The sequence below is a fragment of the Bubalus kerabau genome, chromosome 4, assembly GCF_029407905.1.
Source record: "Bubalus kerabau isolate K-KA32 ecotype Philippines breed swamp buffalo chromosome 4, PCC_UOA_SB_1v2, whole genome shotgun sequence".
NCBI classification, from domain to species: domain Eukaryota; kingdom Metazoa; phylum Chordata; class Mammalia; order Artiodactyla; family Bovidae; genus Bubalus; species Bubalus kerabau.
The window spans coordinates 150,140,363-150,159,629 of record NC_073627.1 but is presented as its reverse complement, the minus strand read 5'-3'; the positions used below and the strand labels follow the sequence as shown (position 1 = coordinate 150,159,629).

The window sequence follows — 19,267 nt, the reverse complement described above, 5'->3', positions numbered from 1 at the left end:
CAGTTGTGTCCAACTCTTTGCGACCCCATGGACTATATACAGTCTATGGAATTCTCCAGGCCAGAATACTGGAGTGGGTAGCCTTTCCCTTCTCCAGGGGATTTTTCCAATCCAGGGATAGAAACCAGGTCTCCCGCATTGCAGGTGGATTCTTTACCAGCTGAGCTATCAGATTGTAAGACAATAACTAAGTGATTTATCATGTGATTCTATCATGTCAATTAAGTGACCACAATTTCCTTTGCCCAAAATAGCAGCTGCTCCATCTGACCTGGAGGTAAAACATTTCTGAATAGTTTTCAAACCAACTGAATCCCCCTTTGCAGTCCTGATGGCTTAAGAAGTTCCTTTTCTTAAGAAATTCTTCTCCCTCTTGCTTTCTCTCCTCTCTCTGCTTCCTTCCTTCTCCTTCCTGCCTCCTTCCTCTACCTCCTCTTCCTCCACATTCCCTGCTTAGATTTCTGGACGCTGGTATAATTTAATTCCAATAGGATACAAAGCAAATGCCCTGACTTAGAAGCTGTAAGTGAGATTTAACACCACTTCACACTCAGCCGTCGGTGGCATAGTAAAGACAATGATTTTCTCTTAAAGGAAACGAAATTAAAAAAAAATTTTTTTTTAATTTTTTTGCTGTCAATTTTGAGTTTAAAGTTTTATTTTCATAAGAGAGAAGAAAGTAAAAGAAAATAAAGGAAAGAAAAGAGAGTTCTTATGTATTGTGGTCTGATTAGGCTGTCCTTGGGGTTGTAGAAGAGCAGAGTGTGACTTTGTTAAAGTTCATGTCCTGATTCCATAGTGAGGAAGCTGTAGATTTTCATTGCACAATAATAACATTTCAGCTGTGGCTTGTGAACCCTGGTGGGGCTGTTGCTTTGCATATAATTTCCATTGGATTATGCTGCATTGAGGCCTGGGTTTTGTTAATACTGATATTTAAAAAATCTTATCTCAGCTATCAACTCTTTTAAATACCAGGAAGAATTTTATGGAGACACCAAAGTTACATAGATGACATGAACTTCATTAAAACGAGCTGTTCTTTCTTCCTCATCAGTTATGTTGCAGATTTGGAGTCAGCAGCTCTTGTCTCAGAAACAAACTTAAGCAACGCAGTGCAAGCAGGAGCCTGTGGGAAGAGGCAAGGAACCTTAATTAAACAATAGAGACCAGGGAGGAGCCAAACTAACAGAAACCAAGGACAGAGAAAAATAAACGAACCATAGACTAAGTAGGGCAAAGTCGATCCCATATCCTCTTTATCCCTTCTTGCATACCCCAAATATCCTTTTCAGTAATCATTCATTCATTTGTTCACTTTCAGAAGAGATTAAGAGAAAACAGAACTTTAAAGAATAAAAGCAACAGCATGAATTAAATGAATGGGGGAAACACAGAGGAGGCAAACTAAGGCGTGAAACTGACAGAGGGGTTAGACGAACGAACACTTTCTTGCAGTTCAACAAAATCAAATCTCAGAGTGGCATATTTTATGCCTTTTGGCCTAAGTATGTTTTTCATACCTGATGAAAAATAGAATAAAATTGACTGCTTTATTTTTATATTCCTCACTTGAAAAAATGAAAGGATTAGGAAATGAGCAGAGTGGTGAGCTCTATAAATGTGAAAACGAAGAGCGTTAACAAGGGTGGGAATAAACTGGGAAACGCAGCAGAGATGGACCGGGAAAGAGAGAAAGGAGATGAAGGAGCCACAGAGAAAGGGCTGTGCAGAGCAGAGCATCACAGGGAGGAAGGATCCTTTGTCTGTGCTTTGCCAGCATCCTGAACAATTTTCATCAGAAGGTCGGGAGTCACTGACATGTTCTGTACCACTATCTCCCCTATTAGTCTATCAATTTGCCCTAGGGCAGCCTCTAACCCACAGCAGATGCTCCATAAATGTTTATTGGATTCAGGTCTAAAAGATACAAATGGAAGAACATGTATAAGAAAAAATACCAAATGCCAAGTGAAATAAAGGTGATGAAAAATAGTAATTAGAGATAAACAGTAAGGAACAAAAAGAAAGAGATATCTTTCAGTTGTTGCTTTGGAGCTTTCCTTCTCTGGAAATCCCTTCCTGACCTTCTAGAACAAATGCCCCTCACGTGGGCTTCCATCACCCTTTACAGCAACCTAGACTATGGCTGCATGGCTATCTCTCTTCTCCTTTGGATGTTCGGCTTTGAGCAGATGCCAAGTGTGTCCATCGACTCACTATGGTGCCCGCAGAATCTAGCACAGCAGTTGGTTCATTGTAATTGCTCAATATATGTTGTTTTGAATGAGACAAAAGTTAAAGGAAGTATCTCATGAATAAACAGGGGAAATTAAAAAAGAAATGATAGAGGGCATAAGAGGCCATTTAGGCACCTTTAAATGAAGGAATGTAACTTGAAAAATTCAATAAAATAGAGGCTGTTTAGTAAAAAGCGGGGAAGGTGTTCCTACACCGTTGGTGGGAATGTATGAAACCAGTATGGAAACCAGTATGGAGATTCCTCAAAAGCTCAAAACAGAGTTACCCTATGATATGGCAATTCTACTCTTGGGCATGTATCCAGAAGAAATTCTAATTCGAAAAGATACATGCTCCTCAACATTCATAGCAACACTATGTACAATAGCCAAGACATGGAAGCAACCTAAATGTTTATTGACAGATGAATGAATAAAAAGATGTGGTATTGTATTGCTGATCCTGCTCTTGACGCCAACTGTCTTGCTATATCTCACTGTGCATATTGTTTGTTGAACCCAGGGTAGGCAAGGCATGAGCTAAGAGGCTGGAAGGAGACTCGAGGAGCAGTAGGAACTGCAGACACGTTTATTCTCTCCTGGCTGGCACAACAGCCAGAACACAGCCTCTCTCCTGGCTGGCGCAGCAGTCATGGCAGCAGACATGCTATATTATCTCCTCTCCTGGCTGATGCAATAGACACAGCCCTGATGAAGCAGTAATGCTGCTGCTTTCTAGGTGGAGCTCATATATCCCTACAGCACAAAGTAGCTTGTGACAAGCGAGTACCTAGTGATGTGCATGAACAGTGCTACAAATGATCTCAGCTGCTACATGGTCATTATTTATGAAACATGGGGTGAGAGAGACTGAACAAACCATCTTGGCTAATTTGCTCTCTCTCCCCACAGGTATATATACAATGGAATGTTACTCAGTCATAAAGAATAATGAAATAATGCCATTTGCAGCAACATGGATGGACCTAGAAATTATCATACTAAGTGAAGTTAAGTCAGAAAGAGAAAGACAAATATCATTTTATATCACTTATCTGTGGATTCTAAAATATGATACAAATGAACTTACTTACAAAAACAGAAAACAAACGTATGGTTACAAAAGGGGAACAGGATTTCAGGGAGGAATAAATTAACAGCTTGAGATCAGCAGATATACAATAGTACTACATATAAAACAGATCCTACTAAAGGACCTAAACAAAGTCTTACTGTATAGCACATACTATATATTCAATATCTCATAATAAACCATACTAGAAAGGAATATAGATACATACAATTGAATCACTTTGCTGTACACCAGTAATTGGCAATGGCACCCCACTCCAGTACTCTTGCCTGGAAAATCCCATGGATGGAGGAGCCCGGAAGGCTGCAGTCCATCGGGTCGCTAAGAGTCAGACACGCCTGAGCGACTTCACTTTCACTTTTCACTTTCATGCATTGGAAGAGGAAATGGCAACCCACTCCAGTGTTCTTGCCTGGAGAATCCCAGGGACGGGGAAGCCTGGTGGGCTGCCGTCTATGGGGTTGCACAGAGTCGGACACGACTGAAGCGACTTAGCAGCAGCAGCAGCAGCAGTAGCAGCAGTAATTAACACATTGTAAGTCAACTAAATTTTAAAAAACCAAATCAAATTTAACAAAATCATATCAATTAAAAATTTTTTTAAAAAGCAGGGAAGGTGCTTTTATAGTGAGGTATAATCTCCTGGAATTTTTGTCTCTTCATCTAATTTAAAATGGAATTAACAATTACTATCCCCTAGGTTTTTTGTGAGGATTAAGTGAGACTGTGTACAGTGTTGAGCACATCTTAGTCTGTACAGTTAATCAAAACTGTTAGTTTGAGGGAGTTTTCTGGTGGTACAAGGCTTAGGACTCTTGTGCTTTCACTGCTGGGAGCCTAGTTTCAAATCTCTGGTTGGGGAAATAAGATCCTAAAAGCTGAATTGTGAGGCCAAAACAAAAAACAAGATGGTTAGGTTGAAAGTGATAGAAGCCCAGTTTGAACTTATTTATGAAAGAAAAAAAAGAAGGGGAGGTTGCTTGGCTGGTTTGTGTAACCAAGCCAGGAGGAGGACGGGGCGGGGGGTGGAGGGTGAGGGGAGTGGGAGTGCAGTGAGGACCCCCTGATTCCTCGGTTCGTTGGGTTCCTCCTGTCCCACTCTAGCTGTCTCACAAACCTGTCACTGTGACTGCCAGTAGCTCCTGATACATATGTTGACATTGCACAAGTAGAGAGAAAAACAGGGTTTCTCTCTCCTGGTCCCAATTCAACAAATTCCAAGAAGGTCTCTGGTGAGTTCCATTCAGATTGTGTCCTCACCTATGCTCCTCACTGTGCTCAGGGACCTGACTTACCTGGAGTGCCCTCCTCTGGATCACATGCTCACCTTTCAAAAGAGGGACCGAGGAAATCATTGTTGTCCAGGCAGTCATCCCAAACTGTGTCTATGATATTCAAAAAAATGGAACTTATTAAATGGTACTAGCAAATGCAGTGAAGAAAGCAAAGGAGACCAACCATAGCTTAAATTTTTGTTGTTGTTGTTGTTGTTGATTGTTCAGTTGCTAAGTCATGTCTGACTCTTAGCAACTCCATGGACTGCAGCACACCAGCCTCCCCTCTCCTTCACCAACCCCCAGAGCTTGCCCAAACTCAAGTCCATTGAGTCGGTGATGCCATCCAACCATCTCATCCTCTGTCGTCCCCTTCTCTTCCTGCCTTCAATCTTTCTGAGCATAAAGGTCTTTTCCTATGAATCAGCTCTTCACATCAGGTGGCCAAAGTATTGGAGCTTCAGCTTCAGCATCAGTCTTTCCAATGAACACTCTTTACTTGGTTTAATAACATGGCCCCTGTGTGTGTTGTGCTTAGTCACTTAGTCATGTCTGACTCTCTGTGGTCCCATGGACTGTAGGCTGCCAGGCTCCTCTGCCCATAGAATTTTCCAGGCAAGAATGCTGGAACGGGTTGCCATTTCCTACTCCAGGGGATCTTCCCCACCGAGGGATGGAACCCACATGTCCTTCATCTCCTGCATTGGCAGGCAGATTCTTTACCACCAGCACCACCTGGGAAACCCAACATGGCCTCTGCCTTGGCTTTGAACTTTGATCCCTATTCTGTATCTAAAGGCATCAAGAGTGGGAAGCCACATGTTGCGCTGGGTAAAATTCAGTGTCCAAATTGGCTGGTCTGCCAGCTAGCCAGAAGCAAGGCAACTGGCACCTTGGAGCTGCTTCTCTTTTCCCTCCTCCTCTTGTTTGGATGAATAAATTTCAAGCTCCACAAAAACAGGCACCATGGCTTCTACTTTCTTTTGTGTACCTTGCCTTACCCACAGAGTGCCATGTACCCAGGAAATGTTTATTGAGTGCTTTTTAATGATTGAATTAACAAGCAAACAGATGAGTAACAGCATCAGGCATCAACCATGTTGTGAAATGAAATGCTTGTGTCAAAATTTTTCTGTGAAAGTAACTCACTAAAAACAACTGAAAATATTGCTTCAGAAAATTCGTCTCCTAAGCCAGTTAAACATGTTTGTTGAATGCCTAAGATGTACAGATTTGTAAATTTGGCACACTTCCTGATTAAACAGAAGATTTGGCCTCTGAGAAGATTCCAATTAAATGACTTCTTTATTGTTTCTAAAGTAAGCTGTTTTAATATTTCTAAGTGAAAGATTAATTTATCTCCTTGTATTTCAGCTCTGAACTCTTTTTGCTAATCCTACATGTAAAATCTAGTCTGAAAAGGCAGCATAGAAATCCAAAGAACACATTTACAAAAGAGCTCACCAACAAGAGAATGTTAACACAGCCCTCAGGATTAGCTAAGTTCCGGGGATGGGGGGCAACAAGCAAAGGAATGACCCAATTCATGTGAAATCAGTCCTGAAATGATTCCTGAACAAAGAGAGTTTGGAGTCATATTTTAAAGGAAGTTAGAACCATGACCTGAAGTTAGGAGTGGGGACAGGAACTTGGGAAAAGGAATGATGTAGTCACAAATGTGAATTTTAAAGCAAGACAGATGGATCCGTCTCTATCCTGGAAAATATATTACCTCTGAGATTAATGAGAGGAAGGGAGGTGGAGTGTGAGAGATCAGATGGGGGAAACTGGTGGGAAGTTGCTCCAATGAGCCCTCTCCTCTTTCTGGGCTGTTTCCAGAAGCAGCATTGCTGTGAGAGGTCAGCACTAAGAGGCGGGCATGGGAAGCTAGGGCCAGTGTTTGAATACCTGGTGGAGGCAGACAAATCGCAGAAACGTGGGAGCTCTTAAAGAAAAAGAGATCATCACTGGGATGGCCGGGAGAGAGACCAGGAAAAGTGGAATAAGCAATAAAACGTGGGAGACACATTGAAAGCCCAGTCAATCTGAATTTACAAAGGATTGGAGTGAAAAAGAAGCCCAAGGAAGACAGAGAGTGCTGACTGCTCAGGATGGCTGAGGGTCTGCTTCAGCAACACAGTTTCCACATCCCTGTGGTTGAAACAACAAAGGTCTGCTTCTTGCTGAACTGCTACTCTGTTGCATGTTGGTATCATAGTCACTTGGGGACCTAGGTTGATGGGAGCTCCATCTTGACTTTTGTTACCACCATCAAGACAGGACAAAGGGTACTCGTAGAATATTTTACACTGATTCTCAAAGCTTCTGTCCAGAAATGACACACATTTCTTCCACTCATAGCTAGAACAAGTCACGTGATCATATCTAACATCAAAGTTCCTGACCATCTTTTTTTTAATTTCCTAGTAAAATGCCCTTCAAATTCCCAAGTTTAACATTTAAAGTTACTCTTCACCTGAGTTTATTTTCGTATCTGTGAATAAAGACGCTATAGTACATGAAGAAGGCCTGCGTTGTGTTCTATGATGAGTCATCTTCTATGCTGAATGAAAGACCTTGTTAGAATAGAATATTCTCGGGGAGGCAGAGGTGTTAGAGTGAGAGGCTGACATGGTTGAGCAAGACTTGCCAAAGGGAATTCCTTGAATAGAAGAACCTTTGCTTTGCGTTATGCAAGAGCAGGTCCAAAGCCAATGCCATAGCAGAGCTCAGGGAGAGCCTGCTTGCTAGATGGAGTTGCTGTGAGAGCAGACAGTGTACCTCTGGGGGAATGGGGCCATGGAGAATTTGATAATGTGCGTCTCTGTCAGGCTCTCAGGTGTGGCAGTAAGGCACTTGGGATAGTGAAGATTTGTCCCTGATCTGCTCCAAAATTAATGAAGAAAGCGTGTCCTGTCGGGACTGAAATTCAAGATTAAGCAAAGTGGTTTGAAGTGGTAATATGTAATGGTGACTTGAAGGAGATGAGCTGACTCTGAAGCCACTAACACCTGTATGAAACATTCATCTATCTGTCAAAAACTTACTGAGTACTTCCCATGGACCACGTGCTGTTAAGGGCACTTGGTATGCAGTGATGAACAAGATAGATGTGGTGGCTACTGGGAGGTGCCACCAGTTCCTCTTACAGAAGGAAGCTGCTGGAAGCGTTGCCTGCAGATGGCTCTCAGCTGTCAGGTCCCCTGGGGGCTGCTGCTCAGAGGCAGAGAGCTGCCTCCCTCAAGATCACATCCCCTTTTGGCAGGCAGCCCACATCCAGTGACTGATCAGTGAGCGGCTATATCCCAGGGAGAGAAGGACAAGTGCAAGTGTTTTGAGGTGGAAATGGGCTTCAGGAAGGTGTGGAAGAGAGAAGTGTGCTGTGGCTGGGGGACATGAACACAGGGAGTGTTCATGGAGTTCATGGAGTAGTCCCTTTGAGATCAGTGAAATGGTGGGGACAGGCCGTGGAGGCCACCTTTGGCCATGGCAGGTGATTTTAAGGGCAATGAGAGATAGGGGCCACTAGTCCATACAGTAATTTTCCATGATTTCAAAAAAGGCACCCCCTCTCAAGTTAAAAAAAAAAAAGTTGGACTTTCCTAGTGGTCCTATGGTTAAGAATCTGCCTTGTAATGCAGGGGACTAAGATCCCACATGCGGTGGAGCAACTAAGCCTGCTCACCACAGCTAAAAAGTATGTGTGCTGCAGCAAAAAATCTGCGTGCTAACTAAGACCCAGTGCAGCCAAATAAATAAAGACATATATATATATATATATGTATACATACATATATATATATATACATATATATATATGTATTTTAAGTTGGGGACTAGTTTAGTGCATGAGTTGAAGAGCAGGGATGCAGAAGTTTGTGGCAGCTGAGACACGTAACTGGAAGAGGAGTGGGGCTGAAGGGGTAGGAAGGACATCAGCTCTGGAGTTTAATAGGCAGCATCCAGCCCAGGTTCATCCAAAGAGTGATTCCATAATTCAACTTGCATTTTAAATCACTAGCCAGACATATGCATCTTATTAGGAATTAGCAAAGCTGCCGCTGTGAGGACACAGCCCTTGACTTGGCCTGTGGGCTTGACTTGGCTCCCCATGTGCTCACTCATCACCTCTCGACGTGGGGGTGCATAAGTGGACAATAGTATGCACACGCCTCCCACACACTCCCCTCAACGCCTGCATGTCCCAAGTTGTTTAACACAGCTGGAGAGGGAAGGGCTTCTTTGATTGCTTAGTTGTATATCTCTAAATAAAACACTGTGGGGTTTTTTTTTTTTTGTATCAGATAGGGATTGTGTTCAGCTGCCAGTACAGAGATCCAGCAAAATCTGTTTAAACAAGATAAAGATTTGTTTATCTCTCACATAGGAGAAACCAGGCACAGGGAGCAGAAAGACAGAAAGAACTTGGATTCCAAATGATTACAGAGCCACTGTAGAAATCCCAGACTATATCTGGCTGGAAAGGAGACAAGGGAAAGGAAGACAGGAATGCCCCCACATGTTCTCTGACCTTTTAAGGAGCTTTTCCATAAGTCCTACCAACAGCTTAGGCTCAGATTTCATTGGCCCTAACTTAGCTACATCTCCTCTCCACGTCTGTCCTGATATAGATATATCACTATTTCTATTATTAATAATAATCAAACTTTCTATTTTTATGATTTACTGCAGCTACAAGAAACGAACCATTTCTATTCTTATAAAGACCATCTCTTATCAAGGATTTGTTCTTTCCTAGAGTTTTAAGCAGCCTTTATTTTTGGTACTATCTGCCATTATTATAAGCTCATCTTTTTTCTCCACCCCCACCCTGCCCTTGAGTCTCCATCATTTCTGGTATGCTCTCTTTTTTTCTGCATCACAAAGTCCTTTCTCCCTAGACTTTCTGTTCCTTGGTCTCATCGTCTACTGTTTTATCTCAAGATCTGCTGCTCTACTGCCATCCTTGGACTTGCCATCCCACTCTTGTGAGTTGGAGGCATTGTTTCCAGGGTCCCATATCTTCTTTCTTCATTTATTCCACATTTTGCTAGAACTTTCCTACTAATTACTTCTACTTTAGTAACCAAAGAGGTACCCAACTAGGCACCAGACAGACAGAGATGAATGAAATATAATTCCTGTCCTAAAGTGTTTCACAGCCTAGTGATGGAGACAGACACGTAGAAAGATGAGTAATAATACTTCAGTGCACTTACACACTCTCAAAGCTAAAGTGTGAGGCAGTGTCTGAGCAGGAAAAATGAGGAAGGCTTCATAGTAAAGGTGACACCAGGCTTTTAAAGAGACTAAGTTTTCACTTATTGGAGAAGTGGAGGAAGGGAATTCCAGGCAGAGGTAACAGCATGGGCAAAGGCATAGAGGCATGAAAGAGAAAGCCAGTTAGAAGAATGGCAAATTCAATGATACTGGAGTATAAAATACAAAGGGGAGAGTCAGCTAGGCTTAAAGTAGGTTATGGCCAGAGGATATAAGACCTAGCATGCTTTCCAAGTTCCAAACAACCTGTTTATAAACTTCTGAGCATGTCTTATTTGCAAGTTACGGGTGGCCTAAGTAGGTCTATAAATGTAGGCAGCGCATTAAAAAACCTGAACATTTCTGTGCAAGAAATAAAGTCTCTTCAATTCTGTCTGTTGGTTTTTCAGTCCTAGCTCAGAACGAGGAGACTGCCATGCCTCCATCAGGCCTACGCATCCCTGACTAACAAGCAGGTCACTCGAGGCTTCTCAAGAGATAAGGGGTTTCAGTAGAATGTAAAAAAGAATAATTAATCTAGTATGCAACATCTTTGGTATTCCTATGTCACTAGGAAATGTTAGGATTCCAAACAACTTAAAACCTCTCTAGCACTTAAAATCTTGCCTGCCTTAAAATGCTAAAATGTTTCTTTCTTAGATACATACTCTGCTTTCCCTTCAAAAGACAAAGCAAACCCAAGTCACCGAGAGCAAAGACCCTTGCCTTTTCCACCTTTCCAGATTATTTGGTTTATTCTATATTTGCAACATTTCTAAGTGCTTCAAAGGGGACTAGGGCAGACATAACCTCACCTCATAGACTCCTTCTGGCTCCACATCACAAGTCTCCTGGGCACTTTTACAATATTATTGGTCGAAAATCATTTAAAATATCTTTCCTCTATAAATGCATGGGCATATAGCTTTCCCGTTTCCCTGCAATGCCCACCTTATAGGTAGGAAGCAGCCAGTTGGGCAACTGTTTTATGGAGAGACTCAGACCTCTAGAAAAAAATACCTTCACACTCCTTAATGGTGGAACCCAATATAAGGTAGTTCACGGTTACTCTTTTTTCAGATTAGTTTTTGACCTTATAAATCAAGGTGTTTGTCATAATAGCTCTTTAGGAGGAAAGAATGAGAAAGGAAAATAGTTTAATTGGTTAGGGGAAGTGTGGAAAAGTGAGGGGGCAAGTAACACTTAATGTTTTGAAACCTTCTTCTAAACCTAAAACCTCATTCATAATTTTAGTTATGAACATTTGAAAGTGTTTGGTTCATTTATTTATTTTTCCAGCTAATATTGAGTGTGCATCTGGTTTGATGTGGGCACTTGCTGGATGATGAGAACGAGATGAAGAGGAGGACCAGATCTGCAGGGCACTTGGGGTCCACTCCCCCCCAGCAGAGAGAACTTCCTCCCACTGGGTGCTGTCAGTGCTAGGAAGGCTGAGGGGTACCAGGCTGTGCACCCTGTTCTTGGGCTCACATTTTCAGATTTAATTTCCATCTCTGAAATGACAGCTTCTGTCCACTTCATCAAGTTCCACTATTATAAAACATTTTTTGTTGTTGTTTAGTAGCTAATCATGTCCAACACTTTTGCGACTCATGGACTATAGCCTGCCAGGCTCCTCTGTCCAAGAGATTCCCCAGACAAGAATATTGGAGTGGGTAGCCATTCCCTTCTCCAGGGGATTTTCCTAACCCAGGGATTGAACATGCGTCTCCTCTATTGGCAGGTGGGTTCTTTCCACTGAGCCACCTGGGAAGCCCCTATAGAACATTTTAGATTTTTTTAAAAAAGGCTTTTTGATCATTGTTTAACTGCAGGTAATTTTCTTTGGGCTTAACCTATCTTACTATAGTTTGCCTTGGCTTAAAAATCCCAGCATTGCCACTGAGGATTCTCTTTGCTTCTGGGAGGGAATGTTGACTACCCAGTCTCTCATTCCAAAATTAGAACCCGTCCACTATAATTCTGGAATCTTTTCTAGGCATGTGTGTTTATACATACACATATGTGTGTATAGTATGTTTGTGTATATGTATAGATGTATATATACTCATATATGTATGTACAGTATATATTATACACATAAAATATGTAAACACATAGCCATGTATACATATGTGTGTGTTTGTGTGTATATATATATATATATTTCTGTTTGTGTCCCTCTTTTCTTCATACGAGAAAGAAATGCAGCATTAACAAAGAAACAAAAACATTAACTGGTTTATGGCTCTAGATTTCACAACTCAATGAATGTGCAGAAGTTTGTAGTGACCAAAAGAAGAGTGTCCCATGATCTCCTCATCTCTAAGCCTGGGAGGGAGTCACCCTCTGGAAGTGAGCAATATTGGACAGTTCTAATGATAAGACCATTTGGAGTTAAGTTGACCCAAATCCCCATGCAGCAGACAGAAAACATCTGCCTGGTGAGAAGCCTACCCTGGCAGCCAAACCTCCACAGGCATAATCAGTTTTATGGAAACAGTAGTTGGCAAACGCCCATTCCACTTTGTGCCTCAGTCTGATACCCTACATTGTGGCAAGTGAGGTGCTGTGAGGTGACACCTAGGGCAGCAGTTCTGAACCTTGGACCCTGGAATCACCCGAGGAGCTTCCAAACTTCCTCCTGTCAGGGTGCTCCCTGCAGTCTTCCCTGACTGGTGTGTGAAGGCCAGTCAAGGTTGGAAGCCACTGTACTGAGGTCACTGGCCGAGAGATAGTCGGTATCTGGGGACAGAAACTATCAAGATGACTTGCCTTCAACCTGTCTCTTCTCTTGGAGTGGAAAGTCCTGGAAAGAAACGGCACAGGGAAAGTGCACTGATGCTAGAAGACCTCAGGCCTAGGCACTCCTGCAGGGCGCCAGTGGCCCTGCCTGGGTGGCTGCTGCCACGCACCAGCCTGCCGCATGCCGCACATATGGGCTGTCTTAATTGTGTAAGATAAGCTCCTGGAATTGAAAAGAGGGCAGCCTGACTTTGTGGGTTCTTGTGCCAAAACAGGAGGTCTCAGAACCACATGGTGGGGGCAATATTGTTTGTGGACAGAAGAAACCAAAGGACAAGAGGACTCTGTTTTAGCAGAATCGTTTATAAGGAAAATATCAGAGGCAAAAGGCACACATGGGAATATTGTTATTGGAAAGAGCATTTTGCTAAAGAATTTTTATAAATGGAAACTGCTTCAAGTTCAAGCCATATTTAAAAACACAACCACATGGGTGGCAGGAAGGAGGGTAACAGCTGTGTTCAAATATTTTTCTGAAGGGATGAACACCCAACCTCATTCAGCTGTCTCTCTCAAGGGACTGAAGTGGCTCTGTGTGGGTCCTACTATGTTTGGACCTGCCCCCAGCCCCTTCCGAGGCCTCTCTGACCCAGTGAAGATGATGAAACATGGTAGCCAGGTAAAGAGCTATCCTTTTCAGAGATGCAGATTATTGCCCCCCAGGATAGTTCAAGAACAATTTATTTTGGTACTGCAGGGAGAAATGGACGCAAACTATGTATGGATTAGGGAAAAGTCAAGGGATCCAATTCCCTGTGAAACGCATACCCCAGGGCAGCTTGAACTTTGTGATATTTGGCTCAGGGATTACTCAGGGACTTGCTCTCCCTCCCTGTGACCCATAGCACAATGGACTGGGTTAATTTGGGGTATTTGGGGGAGTTGTTTGGGAATGGAGGTTGGGGGGATTGGGGGAAATTGGGGGCAATCACTGTTCCTGAAGGGACCAGAATAGAGTGTTATCTGTGGTGTGCAGCCCAGAATCCGGTGTAGGCCCTCCTCTGTGGGAATTTTGGAAATGTCTATGGTTTGACACAACTGTCTTTGGCCTGATAGAACTTTGCTTTTCTAGAAAACCACATTTCTGTGTTAAACAAGGTGTATGCTCCACTGCTGGATGCCAGGTCCATGAGGGCAGGCATTTTTCCGCCCTCCCCAATGGGGTTGGCTTCATGCCCTGAGTGGCTGGCACAGGAGGCAGGCACTCCAAATATTTGTTGAACAAGAGAAAGGGTAAATGTCTCCCCTGTAAACTTCCAGGAAACGTTTCTGAAGTAGACAAAAGACCCTTAATACACATTCTGCCCCAAATTAATCATTTCAGTTCTCAGAAAACAAATAACTATCTATCTGACTTTCTCTTTGCCATCTCATATCATATTGTTTTTGTTGTTCAGTCACTCAGTCATGTCCAACTCTTTGTGACCCCATGAACTGCAGCATGCCAGGCTTCCCTGTCCATCACCAACTCCTGGAGTTTGCTCAAACTCATGTCCACTGATTCAGTGATGCCACCCAACCATCTCATCCTCTGTCGTCCCCTTCTCCTCCTATTCTCAATCTTTCCCAGAATCAGGGTCTTTTCCAATGAGTTGGCTCTTCGCATCAGGTGGCCAAAGTATTGGAGCTTCAGCATCAGTCCTTCCAATGAATATTCAGGGTTGATTTCCCTTAGGATGGACTGGTTTGATCTCCCTGCTGTCCAAGGAACTCTCAAAGGTTTTCTCCAACACCACAGTTTGAAACAATCAATTCAATAAAATCTGTTCTTCCTATTGATGATAATTAACACCAAGCACACAATATGGAATCAGGCAGTATCTAAAGGGGGTTACATTTATTACCCCCTTTTTGCTTTCACAATGGTGTAGGAACAGCTATGCACATTTCACAGATGAGGAAATGGAGGCACAGAGGTTTTAATATCTTACTTAGAAACTCATCTAATGAGCAGTGGAATTAGGAGCCCAGCCCAGGCAGTCTGCTTGTGGATCTGGTCCCCCTGCCCACCACCCTGCCCTGTGTCTAGGGGTCATAGAGTTGATGTGGTTTTGCTTGCCCAGCACCCTACTCCTTCCTTCTGGATGCCCTGGCTGATTCCATTAACATGGTTTATGTTCTCCTATGATCTTTTTTTTTTTTTAACTTTACAATATTGTATTGTTTTTGCCATATATCAACATGAATCCACCACAGGAATACATGTGTTCCCCATCCTGAACCCTCCTCCCTCCCCGTACCATCCCTCTGGGTCGTCCCAGTGCACCAGCCCCAAGCATCCAGCACTGTGCATCGAACCTGGTCTTGTTCCCAACCTCAGTTCATTGAACTATGAATGTGCCCCTGATTCATCGATTTATGACTTCTTTCCCCCAATGGTTTTGACCTTGAAATTAGTAAGAAGTCAGGTCTATTTTAAGGCAATGGCATTCCACTCCAGTACTCTTGCCTGGAAAATCCCATGGACGGAGGAGCCTGGGGGAGCTGCAGTCCATGGGATTGCTAAGAGTCGGACACGACTGAGCGACTTCACTTTCGCTTTTCACTTTCATGCATTGGAGAAGGAAATGGCAACCCACTCCAGTGTTCTTGCCTGGAGAATCCCAGAGATGGGGGAGCCTGGTGGGCTGCCATCTATGGGGTCGCACAGAGTCTGACACGACTGAAGCAATTTAGCAGCAGCAACAGATCTATTTCTCTCAAATAACTATAAAATCCATGAGCTATTGGCAACCCCATCTACCACTGCAAGGAGAAAGCTCCCTGCAACCAGAGGGAGGAAGGAAGCCAGGCCCTCAGAGAAATGGGACGGAGAGGCCAGCAGTCCTAGAACACTAAGTCTCTGGTTCTTAATGTTCCCAAGAGCCATCACCTTCTTATGTAGGATCCATCATCTCTGTGACATTTCTCCTTTTGGCCAAAGCTACTTTGAATGAGGTTTCTGTCAATTACAACTTAGATACTTCTAACTGGGAGAGGCAGAAGCTCAACTCTGAGCCCTAAACCAAAGACTTCAGAGCACTCTTGCCTTTTCATCAACAAAGAAGGCCTTTGTCTAGAGAGGGATGTAAGCCTTCCCCACATGGCCTCTCCCATAAGACAGGGACTGTTCAGGAGCACTTCACACCTGCATTGCTACTCCAGATGTTTTTCAAAGATGCTGCAGCGACCGTGGTCTCTTGCAATGGGACTCTGCTGCTCCTTCCATCAACAGGCAAAGTCTGTTTCCCTTTCCCTTAAATTTGGGCATGACACTTGACTTACTTAGACGAACAGAGTACACCAGAGGTGGGTTATGTGACCTCCTAGGCTAGGCCTTAAAAGGCCTTGCAGCTTCTGCTTTTGCCTTTTGGAGCACTGCTCCGAGGCCACCAAGTAAGGAAGCCAGCCCAGCTTCCTGGGGAGTGAAAAGCCAGGTGGAGGAGAGCTGAAGCACCTGGCTATGAGCCTGTGGCATCTGCCAGACTCACAAGTGAGTCCCTTTTTAACCTTCTGACCCAGGCGACCTTCCAGCTACATGCAGCCATGTGAGTGAGTCTAAGTGAGTCAGCAGAGAGAGAAACCTACATTCAGAATCTAAAGAAATAATACATCGTTGTTCTAAGCCACTAAGTTTTGGGGTGGTTTCCTTTCCAGCAATAGAGAAGTGATACAGTCAGTTTCCATGTTTAAATTTTTCAAGTTTTGTATTGAATATTCCTAACGAAAACAAACACAGCTGGCAGCTAGCAGGAAGCCTCTGAATAGAGACAAGAAGATGTGACAAGAGAAAAAAGTTATCAGATAGGGGATAATTTCCTTGTGTTTCCTGGTCTGCAATATCCTTTGGGACAGAGAGGGGTCAGAAAGTGTTCTTGCCACTTAGCAGGCTGTATGGAGTCTGAGTATTTAAATGTCAGACACTTTAACATGTGTGTAATAAGAAACCATATTTGATGGCTCCTGAGTGTGGATATGTTAGTTGTACAACATTATCATGGGTGGAGAAAGCCCTGGGTGTCATCTGAGTCCTGGCCCAGTGAAACAGGAAAAGAATGTTCTGAGTGAGCTGTGAACACGTTTGCCCATGGAGTCGCAGAATCACATGGCTTTACAGTCCTTCTTCCAGGCCCTGTAGTACTCTCGCTTCAGGCACAACTGGTCCAGGTCTGACTACTGGGAGCAAATCAATCTTGCGATATGTTAAGCTTACAAATTTAGAATTTATGATTCAGCCAGGATGGCTTTATGACTTTCTTCTCACTGCATTAGTTATTCAGCAAAGATCTTTTCTAATCCTTTAGCTGTTTCTCCTAGTTACTGAGAGAAAACCATGGGTATGTAGAGCTGCAGAGTCTTGGCATACAATGGAGCAAAGCTCCTTGTTTTTCATGAGGTTCGGGTGTCTTGGTGATTTGAAACAGACTTGGTGGAGTGTGGAATTGGGTGTTGGTTCCCAGTGGGCTTCTGTTTGTTCAGGGCAGAAAAAATGACTTTGTTGTTGTTGTTCAGTCACTGTGTCTGACTCTTTACAACATCATGGGCTGCAGCATGCCAGGCCTCCCTGTCCATCACCCCCAGAGTTTGCCCAAGTTCATGTCCATCACAACAGTGATGCCATCCAACCATCTCATCCTCTGTTGCCCTCTTCTCCTTCTGTCTTAAATCTTTCCAGCATCAGGGTCTTTTCCAATGAGTCGGCTGTTTGCATCAGGCAGCCAAAGTATTGGAGCCACCTTAATTGTGACCAAATTCTCAAGATCTCATAAACTAGTATCCAGCTAGCTCTGTTGGTTTTACTGAGATCCCACTGAAAAGGACTTAAGCCTCCATGAGAGACAGGTGTCTGAAGGACTCAGAATCCTCCAGGAAACAGGATTGCAGAGGAACTGCCCAGTGGAAGGTTTCCCAGTGTGAGGAAGGTGTCTGGCACACTGTAGGCAGAATGCCAGGTGCAGTGTGAGGAAGGAATGGGAGTCCAGGCAGGAATGTCCCCCTCTAGTCCCTGGTGTCGGAGAAGGCGATGGCACCCCACTCCAGTACTCCTGCCTGGAAAATCCCATGGACGGAGGAGCCTGGTAGGCTGCAGTCCGTGGGGTCGCTGAGGGTCGGACATGACTGAATGACTTCACTTTCACTTTTCACTTTCATGCATTGGAGAAGGAAATGGCAACCCACTCCCGTGTTCTTGCCTGGAGAATCCCAGGGATGGGGGAGCAGCAGTCCCTGGTGTATTAACAAGAGGACACTGTAGAGCCCACAGATCAAGTCTGCTTCTACTGCTGCTGCTAAGTCGTTTCAGTTGTGTCTGACTCTGTGTGACCCCATAGATGGCAGCCCACCAGGCTCCCCCAACCCTGAGATTCTCTAGGCAAGAATACTGGAGTGGGTTGCCATTTCCTTCTTCAATGCATGAAAGTGAAAAGTGAAAGTGAAGTCGCTCAGTCGTGTCCGACTCTTAACAACCCCGTGGACTGCAGCCTACCAGGCTCCTCCGTCCATGGGATTTTCCAGGCAAGAGTACTGGAGTGGGGAGCCACTGTCTTTTCCAAGGCCTATTCTTGTGTATAAACCTCTACTGGCTCTCAGCTATGCCAATTTGTTGTAACAGTACTTACAGAGGAAAAGCATACATAATTCCATCAAGAACTTCATTCTAGAGGTAGAGGCATCCCCACCCTTTCTGTCAGGAATGCAAAGAAAAGACAAGGGTAAAACCCAATCAATGATGAATCTGAATAGTTCAGTTCAGTTCAGTTGTTCAATTGTGTCCGACTCTTTGCGACCCCATGAATCTCAGCACACCAGGCCTCTCTGTCCATCACCAACTCCCGGAATTCACTCAGACTCATGTCCATCGAGTCAGTGATGCCATCCAGCCATTTCATCCTCTGTCGTCCCCTTCTCCTCCTGCCCCCAATCCCTCCCAGCATCAGAGTCTTTTCCAATGAGTCAACTTTTTACATGAGGTGGCCAAAGTACTGGAGTTTCAGCCCTAGCATCATTCCTTCCAAAGAAATGCCAGGGCTGATCTCCTACAGAACGGACTGGTTGGATCTCCTTGCAGTCCAAGGGACTCTCAAGAGTCTTCTCCAACACCACAGTTCAAAAGCATCAATTCTTTGGCACTCAGCCTTCTTCACAGTCCAACTCTCACATCCATACCTGACCACAGGAAAAAACATAGCCTTGACTAGACAGACCTTTGTTGGCAAAGTAATGTCTCTGCTTTTGAATACACTATCTAGGTTGGTCATAACTTTCCTTCCAAGGAGTAAGCGTCTTTCAATTTCATGGCTGCAGTCACCATCTGCAATGTTTAAAAGGATATCTCAACTAGTTCTAAAAAAATGCTGGCAGTGGATACAAATATAGCTATCGAGAGATAAAGTAAATTTGGCAAAATGAATCTGGTGAAGGTTATATGGGAGTTCTTTATACTATTCCTGCGAATCTTCTCTAAGATTTCTGTAAGTTTGAGTTACAAAAGAACATAGAATATGTGCTTTAATTATCAACCTTGGTACAACTTCATGTCATTGGAAAGTTCAGACCTCGTGACTTTGTTAAGTTGGGGAGCAGGAGTATATCTTCACTAATAGTGAGGCTGATTTATT

General features: G+C 43.7%; 1 long non-coding RNA gene across 1 annotated transcript in view; it reads right to left on the bottom strand.

Moving 5' to 3' along the window:
• Nucleotides 1–758: 758 nt before the first annotated feature.
• LOC129651687 (uncharacterized) overlaps nucleotides 759–19,267 on the bottom strand; it is a 37,598-nt gene continuing 19,089 nt past the window's right edge. The window contains exons 2-3 of the long non-coding RNA XR_008714273.1: nucleotides 4,661–4,718; nucleotides 759–1,129 (exon numbers count right to left, since the gene is read on the bottom strand). This is a non-coding gene — a long non-coding RNA (uncharacterized LOC129651687). The remainder of the gene's footprint in view (nucleotides 1,130–4,660; nucleotides 4,719–19,267) is intronic.